The sequence below is a fragment of the Taeniopygia guttata genome, chromosome 29, assembly GCF_048771995.1.
Source record: "Taeniopygia guttata chromosome 29, bTaeGut7.mat, whole genome shotgun sequence".
Lineage (NCBI taxonomy): Eukaryota > Metazoa > Chordata > Aves > Passeriformes > Estrildidae > Taeniopygia > Taeniopygia guttata.
In genome coordinates, this window is record NC_133054.1 from 2913201 (window position 1) to 2925569 (window position 12369).

General features: G+C 47.2%; 1 pseudogene; it reads left to right on the forward strand.

Annotated features, from left to right (window-relative positions):
• Positions 1-1570: 1570 nt before the first annotated feature.
• Positions 1571-8177, forward strand: LOC100227521 (keratin, type II cytoskeletal cochleal-like; annotated as a pseudogene).
• The last annotated feature ends 4192 nt before the right edge of the window (positions 8178-12369 follow it).

Below are 12369 nucleotides of genomic sequence, written 5' to 3' on the forward strand. Positions count from 1 at the left end.
GAGATTGATAAAGAAAACCTTTGCTCTGGAACATCTCATCTTCAAACTAATATCCCATAAGTTGACATAACCTATAAAAGCACCTGTGGGAAAGCTGTGAAAGATGTGAGGCTCTTCATGACTGCAGATTCCCAGGTGGCTGCTATTTGTGGAAATTAAAAGCCATGAGAAAACTGTTTTCTTGTGGAGAAGTCTCCATAAATTAACAACAGGGACTCCTCTCCCTAAGTGAATTGAAGAACAACTATTCTAGAAGAGATAAACTGAGTTGTTTCTGTATGTTGTGAGTGGGAAAGAAAAGGTTGTAGGGGGGAGGTGAAGTGTTCTCAAGATTTTATTCTAATTCTTATTATTCTTTCTTTTAGTTATTATTAATAAAGATTTCTTTATACCCTTTATAAGTTTTACGCCTGCTTTGCCTTCCTCCTAATCCTATCTCACAGCAGGAAATGAATAAGTATATTCTAGTGGGTGGGCTGGTGTGTGACCTGCGCTAGACCCACCACATTCATTGGTGTATTGGCCAGGAATTTCAAATGGGTGAACCAAAACCACTACAAATGGTCACAGCCCCAAGGCTGTCAGAGCTCCAGAAGCATTTGGACTATGTCCTTTGGCATAGGGTGGGATTTTGGGGTGTCTGTGCAGGGCCAGGGGTTGGATTCGATGGTCCCTGTGGGTGCCTTCCAGCCCAGGACATTCTGTGACTGATCTGATGAGCAGGACTTTCACACGCCAGGCTGTTTTCTCTCAGGGAACCCTGGACTTTCAGAATTCTCATCACTCAGCATTTTGACTCAAAGTACCTGGGCTCCCAGAAAGGCACTGGTGTCTCTCAAATCCCTACCTTTACCAGCAGCACCTCAGTGCAGGTGAAGTTCTGCCTGGGAAGCTCAGGAGTGCAGACCAAGACAGGAACTTCTTGCCTGGATCAGCACAGGTTGGAAATCTGGGGGCAGAGTCATGATTTTTCTTTAGCAAAGCACATCAAACTGCCATTTTCCCAATCTATGGATTCCCTCTCGTGGCAGCTTCAGTCTCATTGGCTTTAAACAGGAACCACTTTAACCAAGCTAAAACCAGGCCCAAAGGCAACTTGTGGACGGAAATGGAATTTTTTTGCCCAGCCAGTAATCTCCTCTTTGAAAAACACCTTATAAAATATGGGTCAGAAAGTTTTACGAGCTGTCACTGCCAGCCTATGGCATTAGAGCTGATTCCTGCTCCTCTGCCACCTCACCTCATTGCTCCCTTTCAGTGTTGGGTCTCGTGGAGTTGAGAAAATCAGAGAAAATAATGAGAAACTATTCTTATCCCCACTTGTTGCACCTGCTGTTGTGCCCATGTGGAATGTGCCATGGAGATTTGTTTACCAAAGGGTGATTCCTTAATTGGACATTGGATGGTGTTTGGATTGATTGACCAATTAGGTCAAAGTTGTATCCAACTGGCTGTACGGGTTACTGAGTTTCTTAAGATATATAGTACAATATAGTATAAGATGATATAATAAAACAATTGATCAGCCTTCTGCAATCATGGAGTCAATGCCAATTATTACCCGGCAACAATGCTCAACCAGTGCCTCTTGGTGCCCCTGAACCTGGAGATTGACCCCCACATGCAGCAGGTGTGGCAGGAGGACAAGGACCAGATTAAATCCTTCAACAACAAATTTTCCTCCTTCATCAACAAGGTGAGGCACATTCTGCTCCTCCAGCTCTGGCCTTACCTGGAGATGGAATCAGGAAGTTCTTAACATTAGAAATTTAATTCTAAATTATTAAAGCTGAGCTAAGGATTTTGTGCAGGACTTTGTTCCATATCCAGACTGTCCATATAGCCCTTTCTGACAACCTGAATATCACAGAGCAAATTATTTCTCCAGGTTTCCTTGCAGCTGAATATTTCTCCTCTCTCCCAAATCTTCCCACCAATGATCTTTTGGTAAGATGCCCATCAAATCATGCTTTAAATTACAGAAAACATTTACAATTCCTGCCATATTAAACTTCCATTTCATGAAAAGCAAGGCAAGTTTTGAGTTGAGGATCCTGAATTATTTATATTGTTCTGATAGGTTGCTCCTGGAGCAACAAAACAAAGTTCTGGAGACCAAACGGAGCCTCTTGAAAGGCCAGAAAATTGTGCAGAATAACCTGGATCTCATGTTTGGGTTGTACATCAGCAACATGACGTGGCAGCTCTGGGACAGGAGAGGCTGCAGCTCAGCTCTGAGCTCAAGTGTTACATGTGTATATGATAATTCATGCAAATAAATTTGTCATATATTTTATAGTTATGTACTGTCAAGATATACTCTTATAAGAAGTTTTTAAAACTCACAAGCCACTGACAGGGATTGCAACACAATGTTGAAACCACCTGGACAAAGGAGGGAGGACTTCATTTGCAATCAATGAACGTGGCCAGCCCAGAGATGGATCATCCATCAAGGTGGTCCAAGGAACACTGGACAATAAATACACAATAAATATCCGAAACAGATAGCCAGAGCCAGCAGGGAGATACATCTCAATACCGAATTCCAGGAACGCAATCACGGGTGTTCATCACTCTCTGGAATGTATTGTTCAACTTGCCACAGAGAAAGAATTCCACATGAATACGTGCACTCCAAAAAGGAAGAAAAGGGACTCTGCCTTGGGCAAGAAAAATTGTATAAAAATCGTTCAGGCAGGACAGTTGGTGTGAAAGCATAGGAGACCCTCTGCTGCAGTGGTCAAACCTGTTTCTCACCCAGCGCCGATACCCGGGCTCAGCACTGACCTTTTTTTTGATAGTAGTTTTTCGTTGTTATTCTCTAAATTTATATTTGGGCCATTTAATAAATTGTCTTTCGTTAATAAATTGGAGAATTCATTTATAACAAAGCCATGCAGGATGTGTGGAGGATTTCAGGGTCAGGTAGACAACACCCATAGAAAGACCAGTCCAGTTTTACTTCACTCTGTTCTTCCTGCGTCAGTGAAAAGGCCCAAGACAGCCCAAAAAAACGTGACCTCAGAATGATGGAAAGGTTTGGATGGGACAGGACATTAAAGATCATCTTGTCCCACCTGCTGCCGTGGGCAGGGACACCTCCCACCATCCCAGGCTGCTCCAAGCCCCATCCAACCTGGCCTTGGACACTTCCAGGGATGGGGCAGCAACAGCTTCCAGGGAAATTCATTCCAGAGCCTCCCCACCCTCACAGGGAGGAATTTCTTCCCAATAAATCTTTCCTCCTTTAGTTTAAAACTAAATCAGAATTCATTCAGTGTATTGGATAATTTGAGCACTTTGGAAAGTGAGGAGTTACCTCCCACCCCATGGAAAGTTGCCAGGATCCTGGGCCTGAGTTTCAGCTCAGCAAATCTTTGGGCTGTTGGGAGCAGGAGTTCCCTCTCTCCTCTGCTCTTTGCACTTGAGGAAAATATCCATCCAGTATTTGTGTCTGCTCCCACAGCCATGAGGGATCTGCTGGGAATGGATATGAATAAATGAGGAGTTTAAATTGTCAGTGTGGAACCAGAAAAATGAGATGTGGGAAGGAGGTGCTCATCCCAGCTCCCAACAAGGGCACATGCACCCTGCCTGAACCCTCTGCTCTCCTTTCCCAGGAGATCATGTGCCTGCCACTCTGTGCCACCTTTCCGAACAGGGTAAGTTCCTCCCCACCCCAAAGCACCATTGAAACATCCTTGACTGCCCTGGGGAAGGAAATCAGCATGCACATGAAATCCTTGAACAGTCAAAGATCACGTCAGAGAAGCAGTTTGGACTTTAGAGCTCCGATTGTGTCTGACAGAGTGCCAAATATTCCTTTGGTATCAGTGGATTCTGGGTGAAGCTCAGTGACATCACACACATTGCTGGGCAGGGACCATCCTCTTGCATCTACAACTACAAAAGGACATCGGGCTCCTGCCCCGCTTCCTGGGAACTTGTCCTTCCCACCTTTAACTATTTTAAACTTTTTCGATCCCAATTTTACTTCCTAATATGGGAATTGGAATGACATGATCTTTAAGGCCCCTTCCAACCCAAACCTCTGATTTCTCTGGGCCAAACATTAATCCAGCAACTGGAAAACAGTCATTAACTTTCCTCCTCTACGTGGCCAAGAGCTTTGAGACCCACAAATAGATGCAAAGCTGGGGCTCCACTTAATGGAAATTATTTTCAGGGATGGATATTCCTGATGGGAATAAATCTTCCCCCATGAAAGGGCCAGGAGAGGCCAGTGGTTTATTACCTGCACGGACTCCATCCTTTGAACTCCTCTCTTTCTCTCTTTCATCTCCCCCACTTAAACATTCCATGGGAGCTGGGCATGTGTCGGAATCTGTGGGTATTGGTGATTCTGAGATTGTAGAAAGTCTGTGTTTTTCTGCCCTGTTGCTAAAGAAGAAGCCATAGTTCGTCTGTGCTGGTTTTAAGGTTGTTTATTTTTGCTTATCTCTAACATGTTCTGCTGCCCTGCCGCAGGTCTGTCCTGCAGGGCAGCGTGCGGGGCTCTGCCCCTCAGTGGGATGGTACAAACATTATATACCAGAAATTACGTGTACTATATTTACAATAATGTGCTAATATCTATCATCTACATTGAACAGTGTGTCCCTAGCCTAAACTAATAGAAAAATGCCAACATCACCAAGAACATGGAGGTAAGGAAGAAGAAGGAGGAAGAAAAGGATTAGGCCCACTTTCCTCCATCTTAGAACTCCTGACCCCCCTGTACAGGTGTTAAAACCCCCCTGTACAATACTAAAAAATTTTACCCTCTAATTTGTGACTACTTTTACTATACCATCTAACTCTCTGTGACCGCTTGTTCCACCTTCAAAGTTGGTAATTTATTCTATGGTTCAAACTCAAAATCACAGCTGTTTTCTGCTGCTTGCCAGGGTCTAAAATGCTTCTGACCAAGGCCTGGAACCTCTAAAAATGTCTGAGGGACATTTTGAGTTCCGACAGGCATGGCTCCAGGCTCCCGCTGGGTTTTGACCTTTCCCAACAGCGTGGGCTGGACTCTCCCTGCCCAGGCCGCCCCCTGCCCTCCTCCCCAGCCATGTCGCAGATGCCACCTCTCCTGACTAACCAGGTGTGGCAATGAGCTCACCCCTGGCCCCACCCAGAATATTTTGGGAGCACAAGGCTCCCATTCACAGGACAAAAGGTACATTTAATGAGGAACTTCAGCTTTTCTAGACAGCCCTTCCCACCCTCCAGTGCAGGGGTGCTGACTTTTCCATCATAATCAGTGACATGAGTAGAAACAATAAAGCTCCATCAATGATTCTGCTCCCGTGCTGCTCCCTCCAAAAATCTGTGGATTGTTGATAAATGCCCGCAGGGAGAGACCCTTTGGTCCCTCCTGTTGTGAAGAGGGGGTTTGTACAGGCCCCTGGTGGAGGCTCTGAAGGGATTCTGAGCTCTCCCTTCCCAGAGGTACGAGGAGGAGATCAACAAGCACACAACAGCAGAGAGCAACTTTGTCGTGTTCAAGAAGCTGAAGAGGCACCACCACCAAAGCAGGGACAGCTTTGGAAAGGCAAACCACATTCAAATGACCCTTCGTATCCAGCAGTGCCAGGCCCAGAGCACGGGGCACAGGTGGAGTCATCCCAGGAAGCAGAAACACCTGGTTGTGCCACTGGAGCAGTGCTGGGCTGTAATTCCTCCTTGTTTCAGGTCCCTCATCACAAACTCAGGAATGTCCCACAGGTCAGCACAGATTCCACAGATCCCACTGATCTGGTCCCCCAGATCAGCTCTGGGTTATGCAGACCTTGTCCCTTCACCAGATGCTCTGCCAGTCCTCAGCCTTTCAGTGTCCAATCCCAGCATCCACAGACCCCTGGTCTCACCTGCAGGAGACACAGTAAGAAGCTTCTGCTGTTTCAAGTATTGTACATAATATGTGTCTGGGCACTGGCAGGAAAAGGGAAATTCAGTGGTGTGACACTGTTTGGATCCATGGACATCCTCCTTCCTCCCCTCCCAAAAAAAAAGGTACCGGTGAGAAATCACTTAACTCTTGGTTCTGTTTAAAGGCACAGAAATCAAGAAATCCTCCATTTCTGGTTTAATATTAAATTTCAGTTCTTAATTTAATCTGAAACTCCAAAGGTTTGTGTTAGATACAAAGACTTCACCCAATGACCCAGAGAAGGCCTGGTCAAAGCTCCGTTTTCACCATTTCACGATGTGGATGCTGCCTAAGTGAACAAGGTGGATCAGGGGACCAAGGTGGATGCATTGACAGATGAGATAAACTTCCTGCAAGCCCTCTACAAAGTACTAAGAGCATCCCAAATTTCCCATCTGCTGTTCCCCCATTTTCCCAGTCTCCAGAGGTTCAAAGAGCCCAAGAGCTGGTCAGTGTGATAGATGAGGAATGCGATGGTTGACTCTCACAATTAAAAGGCAAATACCATGTATATATGTTAAGAGAAGTTTTATAGATTTATAGTTGTGTTTTACCCCTTGCATTGTTATCAGGGGACAGCCTGGCTTTGGAATGTTTGGGAGGGCTGGCTTGTTACTGTGGCAGCACCTGACCTCCAATCGAGATTTAAGGATGTGATCTCCACCACTGGAGTCGATGGACAGAACTTAGGGAAGAGTTAAAGGGTTAAAAGGAAAAACCTCCATGGTGTGGCTGAGAACATGGTGGAAAAATCCTTTGCTACCAGCACCGTAATATTTTCTCTATTCAGTCTTCTGTTGTATTTTTGATAAGGTTTAATAAACCTTTCTAAATTTTTTGAAGTGAGTAGCATCTCTCACATCAGTGCTGCAGCTGCTCCCCAGCTCTCTTCTACACCTTGGCTCAGGACAAACAGTGAAACATTTGGGACAGAAGATGAATTTGTTTGACTTACAGCAGCTGTCCCAGAAACAGAGCCAGATCTCGGTGGTGCTGTCCATGGACAACAGCTGGAACCCGGGCACGGACAGCATCATCACCGAGATCAAGGCACAGAACGAGGAGATCACCAACAAGAGCCATGCCAGGGCTGAGTCCTGTACCAGAGCAAGGTGAGGAGGTGAAGAAAAACAGGGAGAATTTTGTTTAGCATTTCCCAAAGGCTGATTTATACTGGAGAGAACAAGCAGCGAGGACAGGGGAAAAAGGTGTAAAATGAAGTGGGTTTGGAGAGGAGTTCAAATAGTTCCTTGGAGATGTTTGGCAGTGGGACTTGATGATCTTAAAGGTCTTTTCTGATCTTCCATGATTTTTCACGATTCTGTGGGAAAATGCTGCTCTGATAATGAGAGAGGAGGAGCAGAAGGACACAGAAGGAGGAAGTTCAAGGGGATGAGTGTGGAAAGTCCTGGTGAAGAGGGGATCAGAGCAGGGTCAGTCTCTGCCTGTCCCCCATGTCCCCTCCCTGCCCACCCAGTACAAGGAGCTGCAGCTCTCGGCCAGCTGGCTCAGGGATGACCTCTGGAACACCAGGGTGGGGATCTCAGAGATGAAACAGATTGTCCAGCAGCTCCACTCAGACATGCACAGCGTGAAGGTGCAGGTACAGGACCTCCCCAAACATGTGGCACTCCTGTCTCCACCCCTGGCTGGAAGGGGCCTGAAAATGGGGATCCAGACCCATCAGGTGGTCACTGGACTTGTTCCTGCAGGTGGCTGGGCTGCAGATGGCCATCACTGACGTGGAGCAACATGGGGAAATTGCCCTCAAGGATGCCAGGGCCAAGCTGGAGGAGCTGGAGGCTGCTCTGCAGAAAGCCAAGGCTGACATGGCCCGGCAGCTCCGGGAATACCAGGATCTCATGAACGTCAAGCTGGCCCTGGACATCGAGATTGTGACCTACAGGAAGCTGCTGGAGGGCGAGGAGAGCAGGTGGGAGCTGACTCTGCAAACCAAATCATGTCCAAATCCAAACGTTGTCACCTTTTCCTTGCAAGGAGGTGAAAATGTCACAAAATTTTGCAGAGGGAATCCACCCCCATCCTACATAGTAACAGGTGTCATTCCAAATCCTCTTGAATACTGCCCATCAGACCCAGCCCCCACCAGGTCTGTTTTCCAAGGTCCCCGGTGCAAAAATACTGCTTGAAATTATCCTTATAAGGAGCCCTGACTTCTCCATCCTCTCTTTCTTCCAGGCTGTCTGGAGAAGGTGTTGGTGCTGTGAATATTTGTAAGTAATTCCTCTCACAAACAATATATTAAGTGATTCCTTGGTTGTACTGGGAACTGAGGATAAGACAAGGAAGATGCAGCTTGTAGTTATCTGCACAAAAATTAATATAATTTTTCCAGCCCTTTAGGTGGGACTAGGGAGGCCAAAGAGCCTGAAACACATTTTCCTCTACCAGATTTGAACTTGAAGGGATTTGTACATGGAGATTGTCCCTTGGGAGACTCAGATGCCTCAGGCCAGGAAGAAAAGCCCGAGAATGAGATGTGTGAAATCCAGTCCGTGATAGACTGTCCAAGAAATAATTAGAATGTGTGAAACTAAAGCTTGAAATTCCTTTGTGCTGTTCCAAACAAACCTGGTGCCCCTGCAGTTGTGGTCTTACCTGGGAGCAGCTGCAGAGGTGGGAACATACTGGGTCTGGGAACAGGTTTTAACAGCAGGCTTGGAATGGGGGGATTCAGCTCCGGAGCAGGAAGCAGCTCCAGTGTGAGATTTGTGTCTAAAAGCACCAGCCAGGAAAGCCACCAGAGCTGAGTGGAGCTCACTCCACTCAGCTGCAGCACGAAAAGGCAAGCAGCACCTTCCCCTGCCAGCACAAAGCCTTGGAATCATCTCAAAACCCCTGCTTGTCACTTTGCCATTGAGGAAAAACATTCCCAGTGCTGCTTCTCAGCTTGGGAGCGCTCGCTCTCCCAGTCCAGACAATTCCCCTGCATATCCCTCCCGAGTGCAGCTTGCCAGTGACTAATCAGGTGTCTCATTAACGAGTCTCATTAACGTCATCGCTCAGCGAGCACCTTCCCAGTGCCCCACTGCCAATCTAGAGGAGGGGCAAGAATTATGTTTACATCTGGAAAGAGAGTGTGTTCTTTCACCTGCCCAGGAATCCAGGAGAGTTGAGCCCATGGTGCTCCCTCCCACCTACTCCTCCCTCACGCCTCAAATTCTTACGAAATTGAGAACAAAACATCTTCCCACAGGCAGTTGCTCCATTCCCCAATTCCTCTGGCATTGCTGGCTCACTCCAGGGCTCTCCTGCTCTACCTACATCCCAAAATTCAACCTTAACTTTCAACAGGTGAAAGTGCTCTCTCTAATGTCCAATTAATTCTTCACCCACACAGAAGGGATCATTTTAAGCCCAAAGCCCACACAATGCAGAGGTGTCCCAGCAGAAAATCATTCCCCTTCTCAGAAGCTGGAGACAGGTTAGAAACAGGGGAAGAAAGGGGGTTAGAAGGGAAAAAAAAAAGTATGGGAGAGATCCCAAAGCAGCACCTTGGGATGTTTTCCATGTTTAACAGCCAACAGACACCAGAAGGTGGGGCTGGTTTCACCTGGCCATGAACACCACCATCCCAACCAGCCAAGGAGCAGAAAGACAATTGGGGGTCAAAACTTGTTCCCCAGGAGCAACTCCATGGACTGAGAGCATTTTAGGCAGTTCCTGGAGATGTCAGAAGAGCAGGAATGCTCCAAGAGGAATTTAAAACCAAGGAAGATGGATCCCAAGCATCAGAGCTAAACTTTTGGAAAGGCTCATTCCAGACGAGGGAAAGCAGTCAGGCTTTATCTCCATCCCCTGTCTGGAGCAGCTGGCAGAGCCACCAGGCCAGGAGTTACCAAGGATGCGATTCCAGGGCAGGGAGAAGCTCCCAAGCCACGGTTTGGGCCGGGTCAGCCAGGCTGGAGGTGCCGAGATCAGCCCAGCTCTGCAATTAAACACCCGGAGAGAACAAACCAACCTCGCTCCTTCTGCTTCCCAGGAGCTGCCTACTGACCCAGGGCCCAACCAGGAAAATGCTGAACTCTCTGAGCTCCTGTTAGGCTGGATCCCAAAGAAAATGCTCAACTCCCAGAACTCCCACACAGCTTCACCCTGTAACACTGAGTGGCTTTCGGGGCTACATGCAGGAACTTCTCCTCCATGGAGCAGAACATGTTCTCAGGCCATGGGGATGCCAAGAAAATCACATAAAAGCACTTCTGGAAGAGGGATTTCCAGGGCTAAGTCCTATCCCATTGCAGCCAAAGGAATTTAGTGTTCCCACCCATGTCACAGAGCCCTGCTGATATTCCAGCAAGGATAGGACTGAAAATCACCTATTTCACGTCTCCAGGAAAGATTTATCCACCTTTCCTGCAGTTTTGTCACTCTGAACGCCTCTTTCACTGAAAAATAACTACATGTACAGTCCAAACTCACAGGGATTTGCCCAACAATGCCAGCAGAAATGCATGCCCAGGTCTGGTTTTCCTGGCAGCAATTCCCCATGGAAGACACTCCTCCAAGTGATGAGAGATGCCACTCCATGGATCTTTGGGATGGCAAAGGCTGCACAAGGATCAGGATCTGCTCCAGGTGCTCGTGGATGACTTCCATCAACAGCTGCTGGGGTTGGGCATTCGGAGGTGGAAGAGAAGGATTAGATTAATATTCCTGTTTTATCATAGAATATCCTGAGCTGGATAATCAAGTCGAATTCCTACCTCTGCCCAGGACAATCCCAAGGATCCCACCGTGTGTTTAAGCTGAATAATTGTTACAGTGAGCTCATGGGCACTCTGTGCCCCCTTCCCCAGGACCCTGTGACTCTGATCAAGATAACCCTGGACCCTCCTTCCTGCCCCAGCGGGGTTGGCAGAGAGCCAGAGAAGCCCACCCTGTCCAAAATCTATATAGACCCCTGACAATTCCTGTTTGTTCTCTTTTGCCCCACTCTCCCCATGGACATCACAGAATAAAGAGAGCTGAAGCAACTTTTCTCGGGGTAAAAACCTCTTTTGGAAACCTTTACCATCTCCTAATATTCCTCCCCTCAAAGCCTCGGATCTCTGGGCTAGCCTGATAATTCAGGGGGCTGTGTGAGGGGGGGAATGTCAAATAATGAGGAGCAAAATTGGTTTTTCCTCCCCTTGCAGATATGAGGAGCGAACCCCCCACCACGCCTGTGCAGAGGAGGAGTTTGTTGCACTTACAGCTCTTTCAACCAAATACAACATTTATTCCAGGATTTTAGGGAGAACAGCAGCCAGTGTTGTCAATAGGAAAGTGAGGCCATTCCCTCTCTGGAGACTCTAGAGGGACCTAAAGGCCAACTTTTGCACAGATTTTAATTAAAAAGAGTAGAATCCCACCTTAAGTGGATCAACTTTAGCTGAATGTGTTAATTTAGGATATTTGGAAACCTCAATTGGCCCAAATTTTCCTTCTCCTCTCTGTGTCCAGTGACATTCATTGTCTTCCTGAGAGGATAAGGGAGTAAAAGGCTTTAACAGCATAGGGAAATGTGTGTCCTTGAAGAGAGCAGCCCTGGGAATTTGTATCTGCATTACCTGCTGGCACTAAACACTTTTCTTTTTCATTTCCCAAACCCTTTAAGTGCTCCAGGACACATGGATAGTGCCTCTGTGAGCAAAGTCAAGCTGAAAGCCAGGGTGGAGTGCCTCATCCAAGGGCACTGAAGAGCCTCTGTAAAGTGGCAACAGCTTTTCCTTTGCGCTTCCTCCCTGCCATGTCCCTTCAGGGGCTCTGTGGAATTGGGCTCCCACAACCCATCACTAAATCCCAGAGATTTTGGTGTTCCAAGCATATGTCAGTCGATTGCTCTGCATTTCAAAGACTTTACTCCTGCACTATTTGGGCAATATCCCAAGGAATCTGTTCCAACATGATAGGGAAGAGAGATGCCAAGGGCTTCATTCTTCAGATTTCCAAATTCATATTAAAAAGACTTTTTATAGGTTGATATTCCCAACCCAACCACAGACAGGGTTTCTCTGTCTGTGACACATCCTTTGTCCACTTCTTGCTGCTGCTAAGTCACTCATATCCCCAGAAACAAAGGTTTGGCCTCAAACCTCCAGATCTGGGACTGCAGCCCCCAAAATCCCACCAAGGATTTGATCAGTGACTCACCTCCTCACTCTGTCAGTATTCCTCATGTTCCTGTTCTCCTCGATGTGAGGAACTGAGAGGAGCACTGGAATGACAGCAGCTCCTTGGACACAAAGACTGCAGTTGTGGAGGTGATCCAGAGACTGTCTGGGACAGGGAGCCACCACAGCCCGGGGAACGATGACTCAGGACACTGAGGTGTCCATTGCAATCCCAAGTTGTGGTTTTCCAAACCTCTTACAGAGCACGGGAACAATTAAAGGCAGTTCTGATGGGATTCGGATGAGCTGCACCTCTCA